Source organism: Chiloscyllium punctatum, chromosome 24 (assembly GCF_047496795.1).
Source record: "Chiloscyllium punctatum isolate Juve2018m chromosome 24, sChiPun1.3, whole genome shotgun sequence".
Taxonomy (NCBI): domain Eukaryota; kingdom Metazoa; phylum Chordata; class Chondrichthyes; order Orectolobiformes; family Hemiscylliidae; genus Chiloscyllium; species Chiloscyllium punctatum.
In genome coordinates, this window is record NC_092762.1 from 1,271,596 (window position 1) to 1,299,327 (window position 27,732).

The 27,732-nt window shown below is 45.0% G+C and overlaps 1 long non-coding RNA gene across 1 annotated transcript in view; it reads left to right on the plus strand.

Moving 5' to 3' along the window:
• The window catches only part of LOC140494439 (uncharacterized), a 42,403-nt gene that overhangs the window by 8,252 nt on the left and 6,419 nt on the right, over positions 1-27,732 (plus strand). The gene's annotated exons all lie outside the window — the stretch shown is intronic.

Sequence of the window (27,732 nt, forward strand, 5' to 3'; positions counted from 1 at the left end):
CTCCATCTCCCCAACCTCCTCCATCCTCACCCCCAACAGTACAATAATCTCATTGTCTCATTTATAGTCACAAAGAGACTCAATCTGATCAGCTGCTTCTTTCCCTACTCCTATGTCAAGTTGGCTCTTAATCTCCCCTTGCTGCAGTTGTGATCCTGCATCATTCTACAGTGTTGCGCGTATTTCCTGTCTTGGCCTATCAGTGTTCATGATACTGCATGTAGCTTCTTGAATATGAGATCGACAGTGTAAGAGTTTAGCTCTTTCCTTCCGACAACAGCAGTAGAATTGTACTCCAACAAAACTTACAGAATCACTGACCAGCATATTCCTCAACTTACCTCTTCCCATCAAACCAGAGGGTCAATCCTTGTTCAACTGAGAGAATTCAGGAGGGCATGCCAGTACCAGCAGCATGAATACCTAAAAATGAGGTGTTAACCTGATGAAGTTACCAAAGAGGACGACTTGTGTGTCAAACAGCATAAGCAGCAAGTGATAGACAGAGAAAAGCAATCCGGGAAAAAACAGAGCTAAGATCTGCAGTCCAGCCACACCATGAGGTAGCTTTGGCAAACAGAATTAAGGAGAATCCAAAGGGTTTTTACAAATATATTAAGGACAAAAGGGTAACTAGGGAGAGAATAGGGCCCCTCAAAAATTAGCAAGGTGGCCTTTGTGTGGAGCCACAGAAAATTGGGGAGATATTAAATGAATATTTTGCATCAGTATTTACTGTGGAAAAGGATATGGAAGATATAGACTGTAGGGAAATAGATGGTGACATCTTGCAAAATGTCCAGATTACAGACGAGGAAGTGCTAGATGTCTTGTAACGGTTCAAGGTGGATAAATCCCCAGGATCTGATCAGGTGCACCCGAGTACTCTGTGTGAAGCTAGAGAAGTCTTTGCTGTGCCTCTTGCTGAGATATTTGTATCATCAATAGTCACAGGTGAGGTGCCTGAAGACTGGAGGTTGGCAAACGTGGTACCACTGTTTAAGAAGGGTGGTAAAGACAAGCCACGGAACTATAGACCGATGAGCCTGACCTTGGTGGTGGGCAAGTTGTTGGAGAGAATCCTGAGGGACAGGATGTACATGTATTTGGAAAGGCAAGGGCTAATTAGGGATAGTCAGTGTGGCTTTGTGCATGGGAAATCAAGTCTCACAAACTTGATTGAGTTCTTTGAAGAAGTAATAAAGAAGATTGATGAGGGCAGAGCAGTAGATGTGATCCATATCAACTCCAGTAAGGCGTTCGACAAAATTCCACATGGGAGACTGATTAGTAAAGTTAGATCTCATGGAATACAGGGAGAACTAGCCATTTGGATACAGAACTTACTCAAAGGTAGAAGACAGAGTGTTGTGGTAGAGGGTTGTTTTTCAGACTGGAGGCCTGTGACCAGTGGAGTGCCACAAAGATCGGTGCTGGGCCCTCTACTTTTTGTCATTTACATAAATGATTTGGATGCGAGCATAAGAGGAACAGTTAGTAAGTTTGCAGATGACACCAAAATCGGAGGTGTAATGGACAGCGAAGAGGATTACCTCAGATTACAACAGGATCTTGACCAGATGGGCCAATGGGCTGAGAAGTGGCAGATGGAAATTTAATTCAGATAAATGTGAGGTGCTGCATTTTGTGAAAACAAATCTGAGCAGGACCTATACACTGAATGGTAAGGTCTTAGGGAGTGTTGCTGAACAAAGAGACCTTGGAGTGCAGGTTCATAGCTTTTGAAAGTGAATCACAGGTCGATAGGATAGTGAAGAAGGTGTTTGATATGCTTTCATTTATTGGTCAGAGTATTGAGTACAGGAGTTGGGAGGTCATATTGTGGCTGTACAGGACATTGGTTAGGCCACTGCTGGAATATTGCGTGCGATTCTGGTCTCCTTCCTATCGGAAAGATGTTGTGAAACTTGAAAGGGTTCAGGAAAGATTTACAAGGATGTTGCCAGAGTTGGAGAACTTGAGCTATAGGGAGAGGCTGAACAGGCTGGGACTGTTTTCACTGGAGCGTCGGAAGCTGAGGGGTGACCTTATAGAGGTTTACAAAATTATGACGGGTATGGATAGGATAAATAGACAAAGTCTATTCCCTGGGGTCGGGGAGTCCAGAACTAGAGGGCATAGATTTAGGGTGAGAGGGGAAAGATATAAAAGAGACCTAAGGGGCAACTTTTTCACACAGAGGGTGGTGCGTGTATGGAATGAGCTGCCAGAGAATGTAGCAGAGGCTGGTACAATTGCAACAATTAAGAGGCATTTTGATGGGTATATGAATAGGAAGGGTTTGGAGGGATATGGGCTGGGTGTTGGCAGGTGGGACTAGACTAGATTGGGATATCTGGTCAGCATGGACAGGTTGGACCGAAGGGTCTGTTTCCATGCTGTACATCTCTATGATATTCAGTTGTGAATGAAGTCAGAGCACAGCTGGAGTTCTGAGGATTGTTCTCTTCAACATATTAATCAACAAGAGTGTCAGATTGGATTAATTATCATGAAACACAAGTCCACTTGGTATTCAACTAGGAGAAAGTGAGGACTGCAGATGCTGGAGATTAGATCTGAAAATGTATTGCTGGAAAAGCGCAGCAGGTCAGGCAGCATCCAAGGAGCAGGAGAATCGACGTTTCGGGCCTGAAGAAGGGCTCATGCCTGAAACGTTGATTCCCCTGCTCCTTGGATGCTGCCTAACCTGCTGCGCTTTTCCAGTAACATATTTTCAGCGCCATTTGGTATTCATATATTTACAATCAGTGTTCAATTCACCAGATGTAGCTGAAGGTAAAGCGAATCTTCAAGTGATTGTAACAGTGAAGACATCTGAATACTTGTTCTGCAAATTAAAGCCTGTTTTGTTTAGATAGTAATAATTTTAAAGAGATTTTAAAAAGTAAGTTGACTTGAGTATAATGGAAGAAATTGATTGGTGGGTAGCTGATAATCTTATAGAACATAGAACATAGAACAATACAGCACAGAACAGGCCCTTCGGCCCACGATGTTGTGCCGAACTTCTATCCTAGATTAAGCACCCATCCATGTACCTATCCAAATGCCGCTTAAAGGTCGCCAATGAATCTGACTCTACCACTCCCTCGGGCAGCGCATTCCATGCCCCCACCACTCTCTGGGTAAAGAACCCACCCCTGACATCTCCCCTATACCTTCCACCCTTCACCTTAAATTTATGTCCCCTTGTAACACTCTGTTGTACCCGGGGAAAAAGTTTCTGACTGTCTACTCTATCTATTCCTCTGATCATCTTATAAACCTCTATCAAGTCACCCCTCATCCTTCGCCGTTCCAACGAGAAAAGGCCGAGAACTCTCAACCTATCCTCGTACGACCTACTCTCCATTCCAGGCAACATCCTGGTAAATCTTCTCTGCACCCTCTCCAAAGCTTCCACATCTTTCCTAAAGTGAGGTGACCAGAACTGCACACAGTACTCCAAATGTGGCCTAACCAAAGTCCTATACAGCTGCAACATCACCTCACGACTCTTGAATTCAATCCCTCTGCTAATGAACGATAATACTCCATAGGCCTTCTTACAAACTCTATCCACCTGAGTGGCAACCTTCAAAGATCTATGTACATAGATCCCAAGATCCCTCTGTTCCTCCACCTGACCAAGAACCCTACCATTAACCCTGTATTCCGCATTCTTATTTGTTCTTCCAAAATGGACAACCTCACACTTGGCAGGGTTGAACTCCATCTGCCACTCCTCAGCCCAGCTCTGCATCATATCTAAGTCCCTCTGCAGCCGACAACAGCCCTCCTCACTGTCCACAACTCCACCTATCTTTGTATCATCTGCAAATTTACTGACCCACCCTTCGACTCCCTCATCTAAGTCATTAATAAAAATTAAAACAAATTGTTTTAATCTGAAGTTAATTTAGGATTAGTTAACAAATAAACACATGGTAGGGAATCCCAGTCCCATGGAGTGCACATCCAGTTCCATGTGGGAAAACCAGGACACTTAGATTACTTACAGTGTGGAAACAGGCCCTTCGGCCCAACAAGTCCACACCACCCCGCCAAAGCGCAACCCACCCATACCCCTAACCTAACGCTATGGACAATTCAGCATGGCCAATTCACCTGCTCTGCACATCTTTGGACTGTGGGAGGAAACCGGAGCACCCGGAGGAAACCCACGCAGACACGGGGAGAATGTGCAAACTCCACACAGTCAGTCGCCTGAGGCAGGAATTGAATTCGGGTCTCTGGCGCTGTGAGGCAGCAGTGCTAACACTTCTTGTGTCAGCGACAACCACAAGAACACTGAGGTGACACTGGAACGGTCTGGAGCACTAGTCTGACCACAGCTAAAGTCCTGCACTCACTCCTAGTCCCCACATTCCAGGATTGATGTGTTCTCACCAGAGACGGTACAGAGGAGATTGATCAGAATGTTTCTCTGATTGGAGAATTTCTGCTCTGACGAAAGGCTGGATAGGCTGGGGATGATTTCCGAGGAGGATGAGCTGAGATTTAATTGAAGTGATAAAATGCTGAGGAATCCAGATCGAGTGGATAGGAAGGAGCTATTCATTAACAGAGAGGTCAGAAACCGGAGATTTTAGACTAAAACTAATTCTCAGAGAGATGGAGAGGGGAGAATTCATTTCACTCAGAGATGTTGGCGAGCAGGAACTCACTGACGGGGTGGTAGATGCAGTAACCAGTATCACATTAAAATAAAAGGACGTGGATGTAACTGAAATGCTGGAACATGTAGGGCTATGGACTAAGGTCTGCAGAATGGGATTAATGTGATCTATTTGACATTTCTCCAGAATATTAAACTCCAGTCCAATTTGAGAAGTTGAACATCATTAGACTTGAACTCAAAATTCAGAATAAAATTATCAGAAAGTTACAGCACAGATCGAAGCCACTTGGCCTATCCTGTATGTATTGGCTTTGATGGAATGACCCCGGCATTACACCGTTCTGTACTATCAATGAGAGCAACAATTTCGGACTGTGAACTCTGCGCTCTATGTTATTATAATCTATTTTCTCAAAGTATTTCTTTGGCAGCTGCACACCTCATTTCCTTGTTTCTTTCCCAGCCCTAACTCCATTCCCTGTGGCCTTGAGGGACTACCATTTCTGATGTTTAATCTCTCCTGCCTTCCCCCATGTGACAGACTGTCTTATGTCCTTGTCTCACCCCCACCTTACTTACAACCTGTTACATTTCTGATGGTTCCCAGGCTGCTGTAAATTTCACTGCGCCCCCCTGGGTCAATGGCACGAGTTTTGAATTCTCTTCCTCAAGAGATAATTGGAAATCTTTCTGGCTGCAGTTTCCCCCAGATTTTATTTTGGAAACAGCGAATTTGTGTCAGTCAAGTATTTGTGAGCCTTCATCCACAATTCAGAGCATTTGGATGTAATCTGTGACCCTCCGACAGATGAACAGGTTTGCTCTATTGGCCGTGTTAGCATGACCTGTAGTGTGCAGGTTAGGTGGGTTGAGTTGGCCATGGTAAATGTGGGGTTATGGGGGTAGCGTGGAAGAGCAGGTAATTGCAGACTTCGATGGCCAAGTAACCTCTTTCTACACCTGCGGGCTTCTGTGATTATAAATGGTTGTGATTGTCGTCACGTTTTCCTAATGCCCGGTTCGTTCAGCTCAGGTAATCATGCTACCTTTGTGTTTCTGTGGGTTCTCACTCTCTCCTTTCCTTCTGTTTTACAGCAATTTCACACTATACGTGAGGGTGAGAATGAATTTGTAAATATAAATATTCCAGCTGAAACTCCTCACAGGTCAGGACCTGTTTCTGCTGCTGGCATCACTCATAAGGGACAGGAAAATAATAAAGGCTTAATTACAAAGCATACAGGAAAATAGAGGTTATAATTACAAGGAAAGGCTGAAGAGCTCAAAACGTTTTTCTCAAGAAGAAAGGAGGCTGAGCGACAGCCTGGTACAAATAGGAAGCTTTGTGTTTGTGTTTTCAGAGATTGGAGGTTGAAATCATCAGGTCAGAAGCATGTTTCATTGCCCCAGGTCATCAAAGTTGCTACCTAAATGTGCATCTTTCTTTCTGTCTATCTGTCTGAGTTAACAATCAGATGGACAGGTCAGTGTCTGAGTGTTTTCCCAAATCCCCGATTGAATCTGCATCCCCCCCACAATCTCAGGTGCCTCACACTCACTGGGTCACGGAGAAGCTCTGCCGTTTCAATGAGAACTGTCTTTGCTGTCGCCTCTCCTCGTGTTTCCGCCTAATCCCCACTTCCCTTCATTAAATCCCAGCTGCCTCTAGTCCACCCACATGGGCATGTTGAAGAGCATGACAGGAGAATGGATTGAAATTGAGAGGTCAATAGCCAGAATGAAAGAGGAATGAGGAAATAAACGGGGTTTGTGGATCCCAGGGGATACAGACTCCAGGCTGAGTCCTTTGTGGGCATTCCCGCTGTGAGAAACAAAGCCCACTCACTTCAATAATTTCAGTCCGAGACAAGATCTGAATCAGTAGTGCCATTTATTTTACACTTGCAAGTGGGTGTGATGTCCAGTGTCTAAAAAGGCAGAGGACAGACACACACTAAATTCAATTCATCCACAACATTTATATGATTTGATGTCTATTGTTTTACACTGCTCCCTCCCCTGTTTACATCGTCCACTTCCCTAAGACCGGCCCCCATTACCCCTGTTTATCTCTTGCCTTATCCGGCCTTGTCTGTGACAAAATGCTTATTTCTGGTCTCACAAGGCTGTTTAACCTCACCCTGCTGTAGGTCATTGTTAGGCACATTCTTTCTTCATCATTATCTACCTCCTTCATCTGTGCCTTTCCCGAGGCCATTCTGATCCCTATGACCCTTTTAATTGGGGTTTGTTCCTGTGTTTTTGTAAAAGTGGGAAGCACATGTTTATACCTACTGTTTGTACAGGCGTATCTAGCTTAACTTCATCCCCTCACAACATCTTATCTACTTGCCCATAATGTCTACCTTCTGACATACAGTTTTAGCTAATACAAAAACAATTATATATTTCCTCCACATTGTTTCCATTCTTGTTGACTCAGCTCGTGGCTAAAACAATTACACACTGGTGTGAGTTCATTTTACTTTGTAAAATGGAATTGCAGAATTGCAGAAGTAACGTTAATTTACCGATATCCCACACCGCAGTAATAGGAGACAGCGTTCCATGATGAGTGTTAAACCCGGGTGGCAGGAGAGGGAACCTCTGAACATGAGCAGGTTTAGATCAAACACAGGAGGTTTGTTTAGTCAATAACAGTGTGTTAGACATGGAGGTGAAGTGAACAGTGAGTGGAAATGTTGCCACGAGCTGCAGATGGACAACTTTCATTGGAACAGGAGGAGGCCATTCAGCCCCTCAATCCTGCTCTGCCATTCAATAGATCATGGCTGATTTGTGGCCTAACTTGCAATTTTCAAAACTCTCCAAACTCATCAATAAACTCCTCTGCAACAGACAAGATCAATATTGAAAACCTGATCATCTGCAAATACTGGGAAATCAGGAACAAAAACAGACATTGCTGGAAAAATTCAACAGAACTGGCAGCATCTGTGGAGAGTGAACCTTTGGGTCCAGTGACCAGTCAGGTGACCAGCTGCAGCTGACCATTCTGCCTTTTCTGTACCACTCTCTGGAACAGGTTCTAGTACGATGGGAATGAGATTGTCAAAAACAACTGAGAAAACAGGACGTACTCAATCAGAATAAAACCCATTTTGGTCTTTCAGTTTTAAATCAACTGCAAACATTATTCATTATGTTTTCAGAAATAAGGTAACAGGCCAGAAATTAACTCTTCATGTCATTTGGTCTGGGAAACTGTATTAATTCTGACCTGGTCCAGCCAACATGTGAATCCAGACCCTGAATAATGGGGTTGACTCTGAACCATCTCCTGGGCAGTTAGAATGGATGACAAATGCTGCCCCAGCAAGTGATGCCGTGATCCCACGAACAAACAAAACAAATCCAATCGCTGTTGTTAGTTGTGAACTTGCCGGTGTTATTGGAAGGGGACGAATGGGAAGGTTTATGGGGTAAAGGGAGAAGTATAGCATTCGGTGAGGTGATCCTTTGGAGAGATGATCAGCCAATTGACCTCCTTTTGCACAGTAACAATTCTGTGAATATTTCATTCTAAGCCATCTAAGGAAATATCAGGGCAGGGTTTGTATAGAGGTCAGATTGAATGAATGTCTCGGTGAGCACAAGTGAGACACAGGTACAGAGAGGTTTTGGGATGGATTAAATTAAATTTTATACATTTGCATAGTCATCAACTTTTACAGCAGTTAAAACTGGGAGTGATCAAGAGAGTGGAATTAGAGCAGCAAATAAATCTTAAACATTTATGCAGCTCAATAGACAGTAGATGCAGGAGTAGGCCATTCAGCCCTTCGAGCCTGCACCGCCATTCAATATGATCATGGCTGATCATTCCCAATCAGTATCCTGTTCCAGCCTTATCTCCATAACCCTTGACTCCAGTATCTTTAAGAGCTCTATCCAATTCTTTCTTAAATGAATCCAGAGACTGGGCCTCCACTGCCCTCTGGGGCAGAGCATTCCACACAGCCACCACTCTCTGGGTGAAGTAGTTTCTCCTCATCTCTGTCCTAAATGGTCTACCCCGTATTTTTAAGTTGTGTCCTCTGGTTCGGCACTCCCCCGTCAGCGGAAATATGTTTCCTCCTGCCAGACTGTCCAATCCTTTCATAATCCTATACGTTTCAATCAGATCCCCTCTCAGTCTTCTAAACTCAAGGGTATACAAGCCCAGTCGCTTCAGTCTTTCCGTGTAAGGCAATCCTGCCATTCCAGGAATTGACCTCGTGAACCTACGCTGCACTCCCTCAATAGCCAGAATGTCTTTCCTCAAATTTGGAGACCAGAACTGTACATAGTACTCCATTTGTGTTCTCACCAGGGCCCTGTACAGCTGCAGAAGCACCTCTTTGCTTCTATACTCAATCCCTCTTGTTATGAAGGTCAGCATACTATTAGCCTTCTTCACGACCTGCTGTACCTGCATGCTTGCCTTCATTGACTGGTGGACAAGAACACCCAGATCTCTCTGAACAGCCCCTTTACCTAATTTGATACCATTGAGGTAGTAATCTGCCTTCCTGTTCTTGCCACCAAAGTGGATAACCATACATTTATCCACATTAAACTGCATCTGCCATGCATCTGCCCACTCACCCAACTTGTCCAGGTCACCCTGTAATCTCCTAACATCCTCATCACATTTCACCCTACCACCCAGCTTTGTATCATCAGCAAATTTGCTAATGTTATTGCTGATACCATCTTCTATATCATTTACATATATTGTAAAAAGCTGCGGTCCCAGCACGGATCCCTGCGGTACCCCACTGGTCACTGCCTGCCATTCCGAAATGGAGCCGTTAATCACTACCCTTTGTTTCCTATCAGCCAACCAATTCTCTATCCAATCTAGTACTTTGCCCCCAATACCGTGCGCCCTAATTTTACTCACTAAGCTCTTGTGTGGGACTTTATCAAAAGCTTTCTGAAAGTCCAGGTACACTACATCCACTGGATCTCCCTCGTCCATCTTCCGAGTTACATCCTCAAAAAATTCAAGAAGATTAGTCAAGCATGATTTCCCCTTCATAAATCCATGCTGACTCTGTCCTATCCTGTTACTATTATCCAGATGTGCCGTAATTTCATCCTTTATAATAGACTCCAGTATCTTTCCCACCACTGAGGTCAGACTAACTGGTCTATAATTTCCTGCTTTCTCCCGCCCACGCTTCTTAAAAAGTGGCGCAACATTAGCCGCCCTCCAATCCTCAGGAACCGACCCCGATTCTATTGAACTCTGGAAAATAATCACCAGCGCATCCACGATTTCATGAGCCACCTCCTTCAGTACCCTGGGATGCAGGCCATCAGGTCCCGGAGACTTATCAACCTTCAGACCTAACAGTCTCTCCAACACCAAGTCCTGGCAAATATAAATTCCCTTAAGTTCAGGTCCTTCAGCCACTGTTACCTCAGGGAGATTGCTTGTGTCTTCCCCAGTGAACACAGATCTGAAGTACCCATTTAATTCCTCTGCCATTTCTTTGTTCCCAGTGATATATTCCCCTGTTTCTGTCTTCAAGGGCCCAATTTTTGTCCTAACCATTTTTTTGCCTTGGACATACCTAAAAAAGCTTTTACTATCCTCCTGTATATTCTTGGCCAGTTTACCTTCGTACCTCATTTTTTTCTCTGCGTATTTCCTTCTTACTAATCCTCTGTTGTTCTTTAAAAGCTTCCCAGTCCTCAGTTTTCCCACTTATCTTCGCTAAGTTATACTTTTTCTCTTTTAACTTTATATGTTTCTTTACTTCCCTCTTCAGCCACGCCTGCCTATGTCTCGTCCTGGGATCTTTCTTCCTTTTAGGAATGAACTGATCCTGCAACTTCTGCATTATACACAGAAATATCCGCCATTGTTCCTCCACGGTCTTCCCTGTTAAGGTATTGCACCATTGAACTTTGGCCAGTTGCTCTCTCATAGCTCCATATTTCCCTTTATTCAACTGAAATATTGTCACTTCCGATTGTACCCACTCCCTCTCAAATTGCAGATTGAAGCTTATTGTATTATGGTCACGACTTCCCAATGGCTCCTTCACTTCGAGGTCACTGACCAATTTTGGTTCGTTACACAATACCAGATCCAGAATCGCCTTATCCCTGGTCGGCTCCATCACCAGCTGCTCTAAAATTCCATCTCTGAGGCACTCCACAAAGTCTCTTTCTTGAGGCCCGATACCATCCTGATTCTCCCAGTCTACCTGCATGTTAAAATCCCCCATAACAACTGTAGTAACATCTTTGCGACAAGCCAATTTCAGCTCCTGATTCAACTTACATCCGACATCCAGACTATTGTTTGGGGGCCTGTAGATGACTCCCATGAGGGTCTTTTTACCCTTAGTGTTTCGAAGCTCTATCCACACTGACTCTACATCCCCTGACTCTAGGTCCCCCCGCGCAAGGGACTGAATATCCTCCCTTACCAACAAGGCCACCCCACCCCCTCTGCCCGTCAGTCTGTCCTTACGATAGCACGTGTAGCCTTGAATATTCATTTCCCAGGCCCTGTCCCCATGAAGCCACGTCTCAGTTATCCCCACAATATCGTATCTACCAATTTCCAAAAGAGCGTCAAGCTCATCCACCTTGTGTCTAATGCTTCGTGCATTCATATATAGAATTTTTAATTTGTTACTGCTCTCACCCGTCCCCTCAACCCTTACTTCACTCAACTTTACAGCATGATGCCTTTTCCAGTTTTCTGCCTCCTTGATACAGTTGTCTTTCTTGACTTCTCTTGTTCTAACTACCCCTTCAATTTTCTTTTTAAGCATCCAGCTTGTCCCCCCCCCCCCCCCCCCCCCCCCCACCCCCCACTACTTAGTTTAAATGTAGCGGTGTTGCAGCCGAAAACCTGCCTGCCAGAATGCTGATCCCTGATCTAAAGGGGATGCTGGGTGAAGATACCGTAGTTAGTGCTTATTTTATTCCAGGCACACCAGCCTAGGAGAACATCCTTCCTGTATCTATCCTCTCGAGCTCTTGAAGATTTTTGTTCATTTGAAGTGTTTCATGTTTCGATACTCCAGAGAAGACAGCTTCAAGCTCCTCAATCTCTCCTGCCAGGGCAATGCTGCTGTGAGAATTCAATTCACTGGTGCATGTTACTGGCTGCTTCATGGACTGGAACTGACAATTGACACTGAAAGGTTACTGTATAAAATATCTTCAATGGTATTAACAGATGTGAGTGGTTTTAGGAAAATGATCTTGAATTACGGGCATAGAGTGTCAGAGCACTTCCTGTTGTGGGACATCCTGTTTCGATTCAATCTATTGATAATTATTAGAACTGACATGCAATGGCTCCGTCAAAGTGGTCAGAACATTATGGCTGTCATCGAAGCTGGTAACAAACTTCCCATGGGTTAACAATCGTAAATGATAGAGTAGGTACGAGGTCTGATAGTGCTGTTGGAGTATTGATGTTGTTGTTAATCACATTAACTCGGCTGGAGTTGACTGAATTTATATTGTCTCTTTCTGAATCTCAGGATGTCTCTCTGGGCAATAAGTCTCCAATAAACAGCAATGTGACAATGAACAGGGATCATCTGTTTTGATTTAAATTGGGATTATAGCACGTCTGCTTCACAGCACGAGGTACAAGGTTGGAGTCCAGCCTTGGTCAACAGCCTGTGTGGAGTTTGCACATTCTCCCCAGGATAGTGTGGGTACCCTCCAGGTGCTCTGGTTTCCTCCCAAAGTGCAAAGATTTGCTGGTTAGTTGGATCAGTCGTGCTAAGTTGTCCACAGTGTCCAGGAATGTGCAGACTAGGTGGATCAGCCATGGGAAATGCAGTGTTACAGGGATGGAGTGCTCCAGGTGGGATGCTCTTTGGATGGTTGGTGGGGTTTGATGTGCCTATTCTCTCCTGCCACACTGTCGGGATTCTATTCTATGATTGAGGATAAAGCAGGGTGTCCTTGGAGAAGGAGCACGTGGTATGTATGAATGCTCTCGATGCCTTTAGATAGAGGTGAGCATCGCAGGGGATACAGTGCTTTATCTCCACTGCTGCCCCCTCACCCCTAACTCTACTTTGATTTGGTCCCTTCCCACTCTGTCGTTTGGGTTTGCTTTGCGCGTAGTGGTCTTTGTTTGTAAATATTTAATTGGTTACACGGGTGGTTTACTGCTGGTGATTATACATTAACAAAACCCAAAATGGTGTAATGATGAACATGGGAAGGTTGCTCAGCTGTGTGTGATAACATGTCTGGGTTGGAGAAATGGGGGGAAAAGAACACTTCACAGCTCACAGATGGAGAACTGAAAAGCAGTTAAATCAGACCAAAGGTTCAGACAGGGAGGGAATTTGAATAACTGGAAAGTGATGGTGTCCGGGAATAAACAGGATTTTGTTTTACAGGACGTTTGAAATTTTAAAAAACTGTTATATTCAGATAGTTTCATTTCTTTTTTTTAGGTTTATTTATTGCGGAATAAATAGCGACAATATTTTAAAACCAAATGCACAAACCTTGTGTAAAAGACAAATGTTAAATAAAATCCATTAAACCATCCCTCACTCAAAACTGTTGTGGAAGTGCAATCTCCTGGAGAATCCCTGCCCTGCCTACTTCTTCCTATCCGGGCTCCATGGCTATATACATACCTGGGAGATAGCAGTGTGAGAAACAAAGCCCACTCACTTCAATAATTTTAGTCCAAGACAATATCTGAATCAGTAGTGTCATTTATTTTACACTTGCAAGTGGGTGTGATGTCCAGTGTCTATAAGGCAGAGGACATACACACCAAATTCAATTCATACACAACATTTATATAATTTGATTTCTTTTGTTTTACATTGCTCCCTCCCCTGCTTACATCTTCCACTTCCCTAAGACCGGCCCCCATTACCCCTGTTTATCTCTTGCCTTATCCGGCCTTGTCTGTGACAAAATGCTTATTTCTGGCCTCACAAGGCTGTTTGACCTCATCCTGCTGTAGGTCATTGTTAGGCATATTCTTTCTTCATCATTATCTACCCCCTTCATCTGTGCCTTTCCCGAGGCCGTTCTGATCCCTATGACCCTTTTAATTGGGGTTTGTTCCTCTGTCTCTGTAAAAGTGGGAAACCGATGTACCTACTGTTTGTACAGGCGTATCTCGCTTAACTTCATCCCCTCACAACATCTTATCTACTTGCCCGTAATGTCTACCATTGTTTTGTAGTCACATTTCATTCTGACATACAGTTTTAGCTAATACAAAAACAATTATACATTTCCTCCACATCGTTTCCAATCTTGTTGACTCAGCTCGTGGCTAAAACAATTACACACTGGTGTGAGTTCATTTTACTTTGTAAAATGGAATTGCAGAATTGCAGAAGTAACATTAATTTACTGATATCCCACAATTTCCCCCTTTTCTTTAATTACCATTTCTTATCTTCTGCATTTTACTTTTAGGGGCACCTGTTTCATCAAGGCTGTTTCAATCAGTCTTTGGGTGAGCCCTCATATACAGAGTATCATACAACAGTCAATGGCCACCAACACCCCGACTACTACTATCAGGGAAGTAAGGATAGAAACCACCACCCCCTTCTAACTACCAAACCAGGACTCAAGCCATCCTGTGAGAGATGTATCTACTCCTGGATTCTCAGCCAATTCCTCTGCTAAGGTAGTCAATCCCCTTAAGGTCCGAGTAATTGAACTATCGGTGCAGTGTTATTAGGAATAAAGGTACTACAGCTTCCTCCTAACATCACACACACACACCCCCTTTTTCTGCTAAAATCATATCAAGGGCCATTCTGTTTTCCCATGCCATCCTACTTGTCGCATCAAGCTGGTCTGATATTCCTTTAACCGCATCTCTTGGATAATTTATAAATCGCTGTTGATTATAGAAAATGTAATTTATCCAATCTACATTTTTATTAATTGTTACCCACCAAAAGAGAGCTGACTCAAAGCCTGCTGCAATCTGGTTACGAGCCTTGAACACATCAGGTACTCCCCTTGGGACTCCTACCGAATCGAGATAAATCCTGTCATCGAAAGAAGTGTCGAACAGTAATCTCTTACCCCTTCCCTTTTTCCGTCCTATCTTTTCCTTCTCAAATTCCAGGGTAAATGGAATTGCCAATTGTACAATTGCACATATCCCTCTCCAATCTGGAGGTAGGGTGGGTCTCAATATTTTGCCTCCACAGTCCCACCACAGATCCGCTCGGGGAATCTTCAGTGCTGAGTAGTTCCCTCCCTTCTCCATTTCGGTAACTTTCTTAATCTCTGTACATAATTTCAGCTCCCCCAAATCTTTCGACCGACTTGTACCTCGTCTACACACACATGATGTGTGATTTCCAACTGCGGCGGAAAATAGGGGGGGACCTTTTGCATCTTTCTTCTCCAAGGGAGGGAACATCATTCCACGCAGTCTCATCCTGATACAGGGCTATCATACATTTCAAGCCCTTCCTGCCTCGCTTCCACCCAAGCGGAAAGGGAACCACCTGGGCCACTGGCCTACTGGAGGCACATGCATAGCAATTGCTTTCGTTCAGACTTTTTACAGTATACTTTACCCATTCAACCCAGGCATTTGCATCCCCGTACCCAGTTTCTATTTCAATGGTCTGTTTCAAGTCCTTTACCTCTATAAATTTTACTACTTTAGGATCAGCGGGAGGGGTGAAAGATTGTATCTTATTACCCAGTAGTTTTACCCGTTTTCCCCGTCCTACGCTAATTCGAAAACAATAGCCCAAGAAATCCTTCCCATTTGCTTTCATTTCTATCCCAAACGTTTCATTTAATTGTATCTCATAGGTGTCCCCCCCCCCCCCCCCCCCCCCCGCCCTCCCAGGATTGTTTCGTGTCATGCAGTTTTCCTTATTGTTAGGTATATTGGGTTACACTTTTTATCGGGACAATCGCGAGCTGGTCGGAAGGGGGCCCGGTTTACTGTGACGAGACCATTATACTAAGTACCGTCCCCAAGGCCATCCCCATAGGACTTAAGGTGTATCTCAGATTATCTCTGTCTCTGATTATCTACATCCCCACAATTTACTAAACTGAATACATCGGCATCTATTACTTGTGGATTCTCAGACTCAGGAACCGTTAATAATACATATGAAAATGATATTTGATGAAATCCCAATACTACGAGGGCTATCATCATAACTCTAAGCATTCCCAGTATTCTAAACATCATGCTGAAGCACAAAAAGACTTAATATACAATCTTACAGAAATAATCCCGCGCTCGTGTCGCCATTGTATAATTAGTTACTCAAAGTCTGTTTAGTCTGAGTTTCAGCGGTTCTTGCGTTGATTCAGCTCTCCAGACTTCTTCCTCCACGGGAGGGTCCACTGGCCCTTTGATCTGAGTGTAATGAGTCCAGCCTTTCTCTGCTGTCCTTATTGCTGTTTCGGTAGTCAAAAGAGCCTGGTACGGCCCTTCCCAGTCCGGCTGCAATTTAGTCTCTGTCCATGATTTTACTAAGACCCAATCTTCCGACTGGATGGGATGAACGGTGAATTCAAGGGGTGGAGTCTGTGCCAATAAACCCTGTTTCCTGAGGAAAAACAAAGAGAAGGACAAGCCCAGTATATACTTCTATAAAAACAAATCTTTTTAGTTTCGGGAATTGGCAATTCTCCATTCGTTCCCAAGTAAGGTAATCCAAATAAGATTTCATAGGGGGATAGTCCCAAATCTTTCCTTGGGGCTGTTCGTACTCGCAAGAAAGCTATAGGTAAGCATTTGGTCCAAGGGAATCTGGTTTCTATTATCAATTTAGAGAGCTGTGGTTTGAGTGTTTGGTTCATTCTCTCAACCCTTCCCGATGATGGCGGGTGCCATGTTGTATGGAACTCCCAGGAAATTCCCAACCCTTTCATTACCCTGTAACACTTTAGAGGTAAAGTGAGTTCCTTGGTCGGAATCTATACGATTCACTAGCCCATATCGGGGAATTATGTGTTCCAATATTGTTTTAGACACTCCACTCGCAGTGGCGGTATCTAGGGGGTACGCCTCAACCCAACCAGATAAATGATCTGCTATGACTAGCATATATTTTAGTCTCCCTACCCTGGGGAGTTCAGTATAATTTACTTGTATACTCTGGAAAGGTCTCAATCCTGGGTCTCTTCCTCCCGGGGTCTGTTTTCTCAAGACTTTCTTATTTACCTTTCTGCATATGATACATCCCTCACATATTTGTTTAGCAATTGTATATATTCCTTTACATCCATATTCCCTAAGAACTAAATCACACATTGCTTGTACTCCCCAATGGCTGCCTTGGTGTAGGACAGCCATAATCTCTCGCATCATCATTTTGTTTAACATTGTCCTTCCATCAGGTAACATCCAATGCCCGTCTGCTGTTTTTACAGCCCCTAAATCTCTCAATTCTTTTTCTTCGCTTTCAGTAAATATAGGAGCTTCCCGAGGACCTGGGACAGTAGGTATTAGGGAATGAATCACCACTTCTTGTGGGTTCAGGGCTGCTTCCTTAGCCACTTCATCGGCTAATCTATTTCCCCTAACCTCTGGTTCATTTCCTTTCTGATGACCATTTACATGCACTACTGCTATTTCTCAGGGGAGTAATAGGGATTTGAAGACCCATTTAATCAATTCTTCATGTTCAAATTCCTTCCCCCATCTCTGGGTCAATACTCCCAAAGCCGCTCCCTTATCCTCGGTAGCAAAGAGGTGGAAAGGTTTATCTAGGGAAGGTAAAGCTAACACGGGGGCATGGATCAGATCTCTTTTGCCTCATCATCTCAACTTAGACATTTTGGTTCCCCCTCTAATAGATTGAGATATAATTTCTTAGACTTCTGTGCATAGGAATCAATCCACAATCTGCAATAACCCGTTAGACCCAAACATTTGCGTAACTCCCGTTTAGTGCTCGGCAGCGGCATTCCCACTATTCCCTCTATCCATTCCGGGCTTATATTTTGCTTTCCCTCACTCACTAAATGTCCGAAGTATTTCACTTCTTGCTCCACTTATTGAAGTTTGTTTTTCGATACCCTCAGTCCCTGCTGGCCCCGGAAATTCAATAATTTGTTAGTGCCTTCTACTACTCTTTCTCTTCCTTTTCCTGTTACTAAGAGGTCGTCTACATACTGCAACAGGGCAGTCCCCTTGGGGCTGCTAAATTTCTCCAATATTTGTTCTAACATCTGTCCAAATTAATTTGGGGAGACTGTAAACCCCTGGGGGAGCACAGTCCACCGGTATTGCTATTTCTGTCCTGTCTTAGGGTCTTCCCACTCAAAGGCAAATAAATTCCTACCTTCCTCTGTCAAGGGACAAGCCCAAAAGGCCTCCTTTAAATCTATCACACCAAACCATTTGTGGTCATGAGGGATCTTACTTAATAACGTATAGGAGTTTGGCACCACTGGGTGCCTGATCTGTACAATTCGATTTAATGTTCTCAAATCCTGCACCAATCGATAAGTTCCATCAGATTTCCGCACTGGTCGTATTGGGGTATTATAAGGAGACATACATGGTTCCAACAGTCCATCTCTAATCAATCCTTTAATTACTGGCTGCAGTCCTCGTTTTTTTAAATTTACCTCGAGGGAATGGATCTGCAGTTTTCCACAATTCCCTTCCCTTGCCCATACAATAGGGTCTATCTCTCTCTCCACATCCTCTGTTGACATTGCTTTTGTACAACTAATTCTTTTTCCTGAAAGCCAATCCCGAGTCCGAAGAGGATAATTAAATCTCTCCCTAATAAGTTACTTCCGATATCAGGGAGATACAACAATTCCCCTGTGACCCTATCCTTAGGACCTTCTATCATCATAGGTTCAAATACTGGAACAGTAAAGCCTTCCCATTTTAGCCCCGAACCAGTAATTGACCGTGTTGACATTCCTAGTTTCTTTGGTTCAAAATTCAGTGCTGACCCCGTATCCACGAGGAAGACTACCTCTTCCCTACAGGGTCCCACCTTCAGATTTATCAAGGGTTCCTGGTGGGTCCCCGAGGGCAGGAACTCCTGACATCCCTATTCTTCATCAAAATTCATAAGCAGAATTGCCCTCTCTTCCCTTTTCAGAGCAGGACACTCCCGCTTAAAGTGGGAGTGAAATAATCTTTCCGCAATAATAGCATCCTGCCTGTGGAGATCTCCAGCTCTGCCCCTGTCGCTCGAACCCTCTATCAAACGCTCCCCCTTGTCCTCTCTGTCCGACATGCTGCCACCCGCTGCTCCAGTTGCTCAATATTGGTTCCATTCTTTTCCTAACCACCTCATCGACCGTAGCTGCCATCATTTTCACCTTCTGTTTTTGTCTCTCATCCTCTCTCTTTACAAACACTTTCTGTGCCTCTCTTAACAATTCATCTAATGGCTTTTCACTCCACCCTTCTATCTTCTGTATCTTTCTCTGTATGTCTGGCCATGCCTTTGTCACAAAAATGTACTTTCATAAGACCCTGTGCCACTGGGTCCTCAGGGTTCATTCCAGAATATTTTCACATTGAGTCTCTTACTCTCTGCAAAAAAAGCTGAAGGAGTCTCATCTTTCTCCTGTCTAACTTCAAAGACTTTAGTCAACTTCAGAACTGCCTCTCTTATTCCTTTTAGAACCAGGTCATTCAATTCCCTCATTCCTTCTTAATACTCTGGGTTTTGATGTTCCCACTGGGGGTCTCTGAGGGGAAACTTCGTCTCTCCCTGTCCAGCATCCCCATCTCCAATCGGGTGTTCCCTGTCCCATAGTTTAATGGCTGCTCCCCGTATAAGTCCCCTTTTTCCCCAGTAAATAGTATATTCAACATAGACATTAACTCAGCCCAGATATCCAGACTGGACCCAAAAATTGATCAATTTGTTCAGACAACCCTACCAGATCCTCAACCAGGACCTTCATTTCTTTTTTAAATGTTCTGACCTCCCCACTGCTGAGGGGGACACTTACAAACCCAATCTCGTTGTCCCCTATTGGTACCTCCCGAAGGGGATAAGTCATTCCGTTCTTCCCCTTTTTCTTTTTTAAAGAAATATTGCAATATTTCTAGCTCCCCATAACTTGAAACACCAATTCATCAACTCATGCTTGACTAACTTTAAAGCCTGTTCCAAACTTGTAAATATATTTATATATTTACGTTCATTTATTCAGTATTTAATATTTAAAATGTAAAATGCATACAAAAAGTTCCCAATTTTGAAATCCACTGTAATCACCCAGTTTTAGTCCCTTAATTTAAATCCAAAATTAGTTTTCTTAAGTAGTCCTAACCAATCATTGCTCAATTACAATACTATAGGTTGTGAAATAATCAGACCTGCCTTAAAAGAATTTGTCTATTCAAGTTAAAAAAAACCTTCTAATGCATGAACAATGGCCAAATCCAAGGTCACAGATATGAACCATAGAATTTTGTTTTTACTACAATCTAATGTTGAACTGAAACTTCAACTGTCCTCCATAAATCGCTTTTATGTAAAGATAAAAGAGATTAGTTAGAAACTGATAGTAAGGCAGTCGTGACCTGTCAGAAGAACAGGAGTTATCATTCTTTGTTTTTCATAATCTCTATAGAATCCTTAACCTTTAAAGAAATCATGTTAAGTTTCCATAATAAAAATCAGATTCAAAACAGTCCCGGAACTCAAGCTCCAGGGAATAAAACGCAAACATTCAATCACCAACAAACAAATGTGTATTCAAACCAAATCACAAAGGGTTAAACTTACGACCAGCTGTACAGCTCTTTTCATTCTCTCTCTCTCTCTCTCACTCATTGACAAATAAATTCAGATATTTACAAACACAGTCTTTGTCCGACCTGCATTTTGGCCAGAAGACGGCGGGATGAAGAATGGATTCCTTAGTTCATACGAAGCAACAATATGTAATCATCTTTTTCCCTTGTCCAAGTATTATTTTGCCAATTCCACAACATCCTGCCCAAAGGACATTCTGGAGGTACGTTGAAAGGGACCCCGCCTCCATTTCCATTGCCTTTTCCTTCTTTTGTTTTCCCGGAGGCTTTTTCCTTACCCACGGCACAACCTATAATGAGTTCCTTCGTTAGTCCCTTATTAACGACTAAAACTCAATCCCGGCCACCAAGGCAATACTTAATAGTCAGGTTTCTTACCTTGGTCTGTGCACAGAGTTGCCTGGCCCCTTTGTGCCGTATTGTCTGTCGAGCTCCTATCACTGTCTGATTCAGATGTCTCTCTTGTGGGATTCGTACCAGTCGCCCAAGGGTGCAGACCAAACCGGGAGACGAGACCGCTCCTCAATGGGGAGCGGGACGCATCTTCCCAGTGTCCAAGGCCAGCCACTCCCCCCGGTGATGGAAGAACATCCCGGACAGCCCCCAGTTGTGAGAAACAAAGCCCACTCACTTCAATAATTTCAGTCTGAGACAAGATCTGAATCAGTAGTGTAATTTATTTTACACTTGCAAGTGGGTGTGATGTCCAGTGTCTATAAGGCAGAGGAGATACACACCAAATTCAATTCATACACAACATTTATATAATTTGATTTCTTTTGTTTTACACTGCTCCTCCCCTGTTTACATCTTCCACTTCCCTAAGACCGGCCCCAATTACCCCTGTTTATCTCTTGCCTTATCCGGCCTTGTCTGTGACAAAATGCTTATTTCTGGCCTCGCAAGGCTGTTTGACCTCATCCTGCTGTAGGTCATTGTTAGGCATATTCTTTCTTCATCATTATCTACCCCATTCATCTGTGCCTTTCGCGAGGCTGTTCTGATCCCTATGACCCTTTTAATTGGGGTTTGTTCCTCTGTCTCTGTAAAAGTGGGAAGCAGATGTTTATACCTACTGTTTGTACAGGCGTATCGAGCTTAACTTCATCCCCTCACAACATCTTATCTACTTGCCTGTAATGTCTACCATTGTTTTGCAGTCACATTTCATTCTGACATACAGTTTTAGCTAATACAAAAACAATTATGTATTTCCTCCACATCGTTTCTATTGTTGACTCAGCTCGTGGCTAAAACAATTACACACTGGTGTGAGTTCATTTTACTTTGTAGAATGGAATTGCAGAATTGCAGAAGTAACATTAATATTCCTATATCCCACAGCAGCAGGCAGTGGCCATTCAGCCTTTCAATCCTGCTCCACCATTCAATGGGAAACAGATGACCATCCAGCTCAATCTCCTGTTCCTGCTGTGTCCCAATCCCCTTTCATGACTTTACCTCGAAGAACTATATCTAAGTGTTCCATGGGCTTCACTGCCTTTTGTTCCAGTGATGTTGCGATGTTACTGTGTGGGTGTAGACAGGGGTAATGTGATGGTGCTGCCTCCTGGAGGATGCACTCAGTGTCCCTCTTCATCCTGCAGTAACATCAACTGGGTTTCAGCAACTGGAGATAGAACCCATTTCCAGGAGATGGGCATCACTGGCTCAGCCAGCATTGATTCCCCATCTCTAGTTACCCTTGAGAAGATGGTCGTGAGCTGCTGTCTTGAACCATTCGCAGTCCATTTGTCGCAGATAGACCGACAATGCTGGGAGAGAGAGTGTTGAGTGTTGTAGGATTTTGGCCCAGTGAGTCTCCACCTTTGGTTCTTCAGATGCTGGTTAACTTAATCACAATCTGCACATGAGTTTGAGATTTCAGTCTGCAAATCTTCACCATTTAGCACCCTGTATAAAGGAATATGCACAGAGTAGAAATTCAGAACAGACAAATCTAGTTTCTCTGGAATATCCTTTTCCCTCTCTTCGCCCAAAGCTGTCACCCTCCAGCCCCCTTACTCTCTCCCACCATTCTGACTCTGCTACCCCCTAACGTACACCCTCCCCATTATCATGAAGTTACTGATAAACAGATCCATGCCACCACATCCCGTCCCTGGTTAGACTCTGCACCCTTTCTGGGTTCACTTCCATTCCCTTCAGTTGCTGCAAGTCAATATGTAACAGCTGAATGAGACAAAAGGAAACAGAAAGGGAGGTGGCAGATCCTGGACAGAAGAGGAACCTTCTGTCTGGGAGAATGGGTCAGCTCCTTCTTTGTTTCTCATTGGTCGATTCCAGTGATATGACGAGTTGGGGATGGAAAGTGGTCCTGTGTGGGTGTGGTGACACTTTGACCCCCCAACAGATCAGGTATAAGCAGATTAGTCCCTCCTCCAGCCAATCAGAGTGTGAAATGTTTTCCGCTAATTACCCCAAAGCACATGCTGCAACACCCGCCCATATTTTGTACATGTACAGTGCCGGGATTCCCCACACACGCATGTTCCCTGCCTCAGGGATTGTGGGAGTTGTACTCCCCATGCAGCCCCTGGAGACCTGTCTGTAGAAAGTGAATGAAATTTGTGGGTGGAGGGTGTTGTGTTTTAGAATCCCATTCAGACACACAGGATATGTGGGATGGCACTGGGTTTTACTGAGACATCCGCTTCTACAAACCGACTTCTGATGGAAGGAAAAGAGATTCAGCCAATTGGGGGATAAGGAGGTTAATAATGAGTAGCAGATTTTAAGCAGAAGTGTCTCAATGGTTAGAAGTGCTGCCTCACAGAGTCAGGGACCCAGGTTTGATTCCAGACTCAGGTGATCGTGTGGTGTTTACACGTTCTCCCCATGTCTGTGTGGGTTTCCTCTGGATGCGCCAGTTTCCTCAGTCAGTCCAAAGATGTGCAGTTAAGGTGGATTGCCCATGCTAAATTGCCCATAGTGTTCATGCATGTGCCGGTTAGACAATTAGCCACAGGAAATGCAGGATTACAGGGAGTAGGTGTGTCTGAATGGGATGCTCATCATAGGGTTGGTGTGGAATCGATGGGTGAATACTCTGTTTCTGCTCTATGGGGACTCTATTCTATTCTCATGAAGAAGAATGTACCTATCTCAATGTGTTGTGAGTCTGTGGAATTCCTTATTCAAAATGCAGTCGATGCCAGGACAATGAGTCAATTTAATGAAGAGATACAGATGTTTAATTTGCAATGAGTTGAAGGGTGAGAGAGAGCAGGTGGGAAAATCCAGCTGAGACCGAGGTGAGCTCAATCATCATGGTATTGAATGATGGAGCTGGTTCGAAGGGCTGCATTGCCTCTCCTGTGCCCAGGGCTTATCTTCTTATGGTAATAACTGGAAAGGTACTGAGGTGGGGAGGGGGATGCTGAGAAAGAAGGTTCAGGGGTGGCGGATGGGGATGTTGCGAAAAAAGATGCTGGGGTGGGGGAAGGGGTAGTTGAGAGGGAATGTGCTGGGGTGGGGAGGGGGATGCTGAGAGAGAAGGTGCTAGGGTGGGGGAGGGGGATATTGAGAGCGAAGGTGCTGGGGTGGGGGAGGGGGATATTGAGAGGGAAGGTGCTGGGGTGGGGGAGGGGGATATTGAAAGGGAAGGTGCTGGGGAGGGGAGGGGGTTGTTGAGGGGGAATGCGCTGGAGTGGGGAAGGGGGATGTTGAGAGAGAAGGTGCTGGGTTTGGGGAGGGGAATGCTGTGAGAGAAGGTGCTGGGATGGGGGAGGGGAATGCTGAGAGGGAAGGTGCTGGGGTGGGGAGGGGGATGTTGAGAGGGATGGTGCTGAGATGGGGAGGGGGATGTTGAAAGGGAAGGTGCTGGAGTGGGGGAGGGGGGATGTAGGGAGGGATGGTGCTGGGGTTGGGGAGGGGAGATGTTGGGAGGGATAGTGCTGGGGTAGGGAGGGGGATGTTGAGAGGAAGGTGCTGCGTTGGGGGAGGGGGATGTTGAGAGGGATGGTGCTGGGGTGGGGAGGGGATGTTGAGAGAGAAGGTGCTCAGGTGGGGAGGGGGATGTTGAGAAAAAGGTTCTGGGGTGGGGAGGGGGATGTTGGCAGGAAAGGTGTTGTGGGGAGGGTATGATGACGGGGAAACTGCTGGGACTGGGGAGGGGAATGTTGAGAGGGAAGGTGCTTGGGTGGGGAGGGGTTGTTTGGAGGGACGGTGCTGAGGTGGGGAGGGGGTTGTTGAGATGGAAGTTGCTGGGATGGGGAGGGGCATGTTGTGAAAAAAGGGGCTGGGGTCGGGGGGGATGTTGAGAGGGAAGGTGCTTGGGTGAGGGAGGGCGATGTTGAGGGAAGGTGCTGGGGTTGGGAGGGGGATGTTGAGAGGGAAGGGACTGGCTTGGTGAGGGGTATGTTGAGAGGGAAGGTGCTTGGGTGAGGGAGGGGGATGTTGAGGGGGAAGGTGCTGGGGTGGGGGAGGGGGATGTTGAGAGGGAAGGGGCTGGCTTGGTGAGGGGTATGTTGAGAGGGAAGGTGCTGGGGTGAGGGAGGGGGATGTTGAGGGGGAAGGTGCTGGGGTGGGGGAGGGGGATGTTGAGGGGGAAGGTGCTGGGGTGGGGAGGTGAATGTTGAGGGGGGAGTTTTGGGGTGGGGATGGGGATGTTGTGAGTGATGGGGCTGGGTTGGTGAGGGTGATGTTGAGAGGGAAGGTGCTGGTTTGGTGAGGGGGATGTTGAGCGGGAAGGTGCTGGTTTGGTGAGGGGGATGTTGTGAGGGAAGGTGCTGGGGTGGGGAGGGGGATGTTGAGAGGGAAAGGGCTGGGGTGGAGAGGGGAATTTTGAGGGGGAGTTTTGGGGTGTGGACGGGGATGTTGCGAGGGAAGGGGCTGGGTTGGTGAGGGTGATGTTGAGAGGTAAGGTGCTGGGGTGGGGAGGGGGATGTTGAGAACGATGGAGGAGAGGGCCATGGTGACCGAGAGGAAACAGTCCCTGCAGTAGGTGGACAAGGGAGGGGAGGGGAACGTGTCTGATGGTGGCATCTTGGAGTTGGCAGAAATCCTGGCTGATAATCTATATTCTGCATTTAACCAGAGACCATGAGCTTCCAGTTAACTGCCACTTTAACACACTACCCTGTTCGCTGGCCAATATCTGTCTCACACTTTCTGCAGTGTTCCAGCAAAGATCAGCGTAAGTTTTTTTTTTAGATTACTTACAGTGTGGAAACAAGTCCACACCGCCCCGCCGAAGCGCAACCCACCCATACCCCTACATCTACATCTACATCTACCCCTTACCTAACGCTACGGACAATTTAGCATGCCAATTCACCTGCCCTGCACATCTTTGGACTGTGGGAGGAAACCGGAGCACCCGGAGGAAACCCACGCAGACACGGGGAGAATGTGCAAACTCCACACAGTCAATCGCCTGAGGCGGGAATTGAACCCGGGTCACTGGCGCTGTGAGGCAGCAGTGCTAACCACTGTGCCACCGTGGAAGAACAACACCTCGTTTTCCATTTGGGAACTGTGCAGCTCTCCAGACTCAACACTAAGTTCAATAGTTTCAAGCCTGAACTACCCCATGTCCTAGCCCTCTGCCCCACACACCAGGTTTTGTTATCACATAGCCTGCCATTACACACTACCTCTGGTTAGTCACCAAGTCTCCTTTAACAGTGATTCACCCTCCCAACAACATTGTTATCCACTCCTTTATCCAACTCTTCTTTTCACTCTATCCCTACCGATCCTTTACACCTTACCTCCTCCCCACTCCCTTCAGCATATAAAACAATATTTTCCGACTATCAGCTCTGAGGAAGGGTCACCGGATCAGAAACGTTAACTCTGAAATCTCTTCACAGATGTTGCCAGACCTGCTGAACTTGTCCAGCACCTTCTGGTTGTTGTTTCTGATTTATATCGCCCGCAGTTCTTTTGATTTTATTTCACCGTGAATTTCTATTTCAGGTCTAGCAGCCTAGATCATGTGGTTATAAACCCTCCCAGTGCACACTAACTCCATTTCTCTCCCAGTCTCTGCTGTCTCTCCCACTCACCTTCCCATTAAGAGTATAAGTCCTGCCCTGATTTGCCTTTCCAAAATGCAGCACCTCACATGTGTCTAAATTATACTGTCTACCATTCCTCAGCCCATTGCCCCATCTGATCAAGATCCCGTTCTACACTGAAGCAAACGTCTTTGCTGTCCACTACACCTCCAATTTTGGTGTCTTCTGTCAACCCACTGACCATACCTCATTCACATCCAAATCATTTACATAAAAAGACCAACATCGATCCTTGCAGCACACTGCTGCTCACAGGCTTCCAGACAACAAAGCAGCCCTCGATCACCACCCTCTGTCTCCTACCTTCAAGCCAATTTTGTATCCAAATAGCTAGTTCTCCGTGCATTCCATGTTATCTAACCTTGGTAACCAGTCTGCTTTGCGGAACCTTGTTGAATGGCTTTCTGAAATCCATATTGACAACGTCCACAGTCTCCCTTCAATCATCTTTGTCATTCTTCAAAAGATTCAATCAAGTCAGTGAGACACAATTTCCCACGCACAAAGCTGTGTTGACTATCCCTAATCATGCCTTGCCTTTCCAAACACATGTAAATCCTATTCCTCAGACTCCCTTCCAACAACTTGCCTGCGACTGGGATGTTCTGGAGTGGAATTGCTCCTCCTGAGTGCAGATATGGAAGAAGTGGAGGAATTCAGTACAGGACAATACTCGAGGGAAATCAGGAGAGCAAAAAGGGGACATGAAATAACTCTAGGAACGGTTTTCAAGGAAACTCTATGAAAAGGTTCCCCAGCCTTTCCTTACCACGTTTTTAAAATCTTTGCTGCCATCTTCCAGGACTTCACCTGCGACTATCGATGATACAAACATCTCAGGAGGGGTCCAGCAATCATCTCACTAGCTTTCCACAAAGGTCTGAGATACATCTGATCAGGTCCCATTCATTTGTCCACCTTGATATGATTTAAGACATCCAGTACCACCTTCTCTGTCATATAGACGTTTATCAAGTTATCACTATTTATTTCTCCAAACTCTCTAGCTTCCATTTCATTCTCCAGTAAAACAAAATGTGAAATACTCGCATAATATCTCTCCCAGCTTCAGTGGTTCCATAGACTGCCTTGTTGATCTGCCTGGTTATTCTTTTATCTGTGATGTATTTGCATAATCTCTTTGGATTCACCTTAAGCCATTTTCTGGAGTTATTTCATGTTCCCTTTTTGCTCTCCTGATTACTCTCGAGTATAGACCTGTACCCAATTCCTCCACGTCTTCCATATCTGCACTGAGGAGGAGCAAATTCCACTCC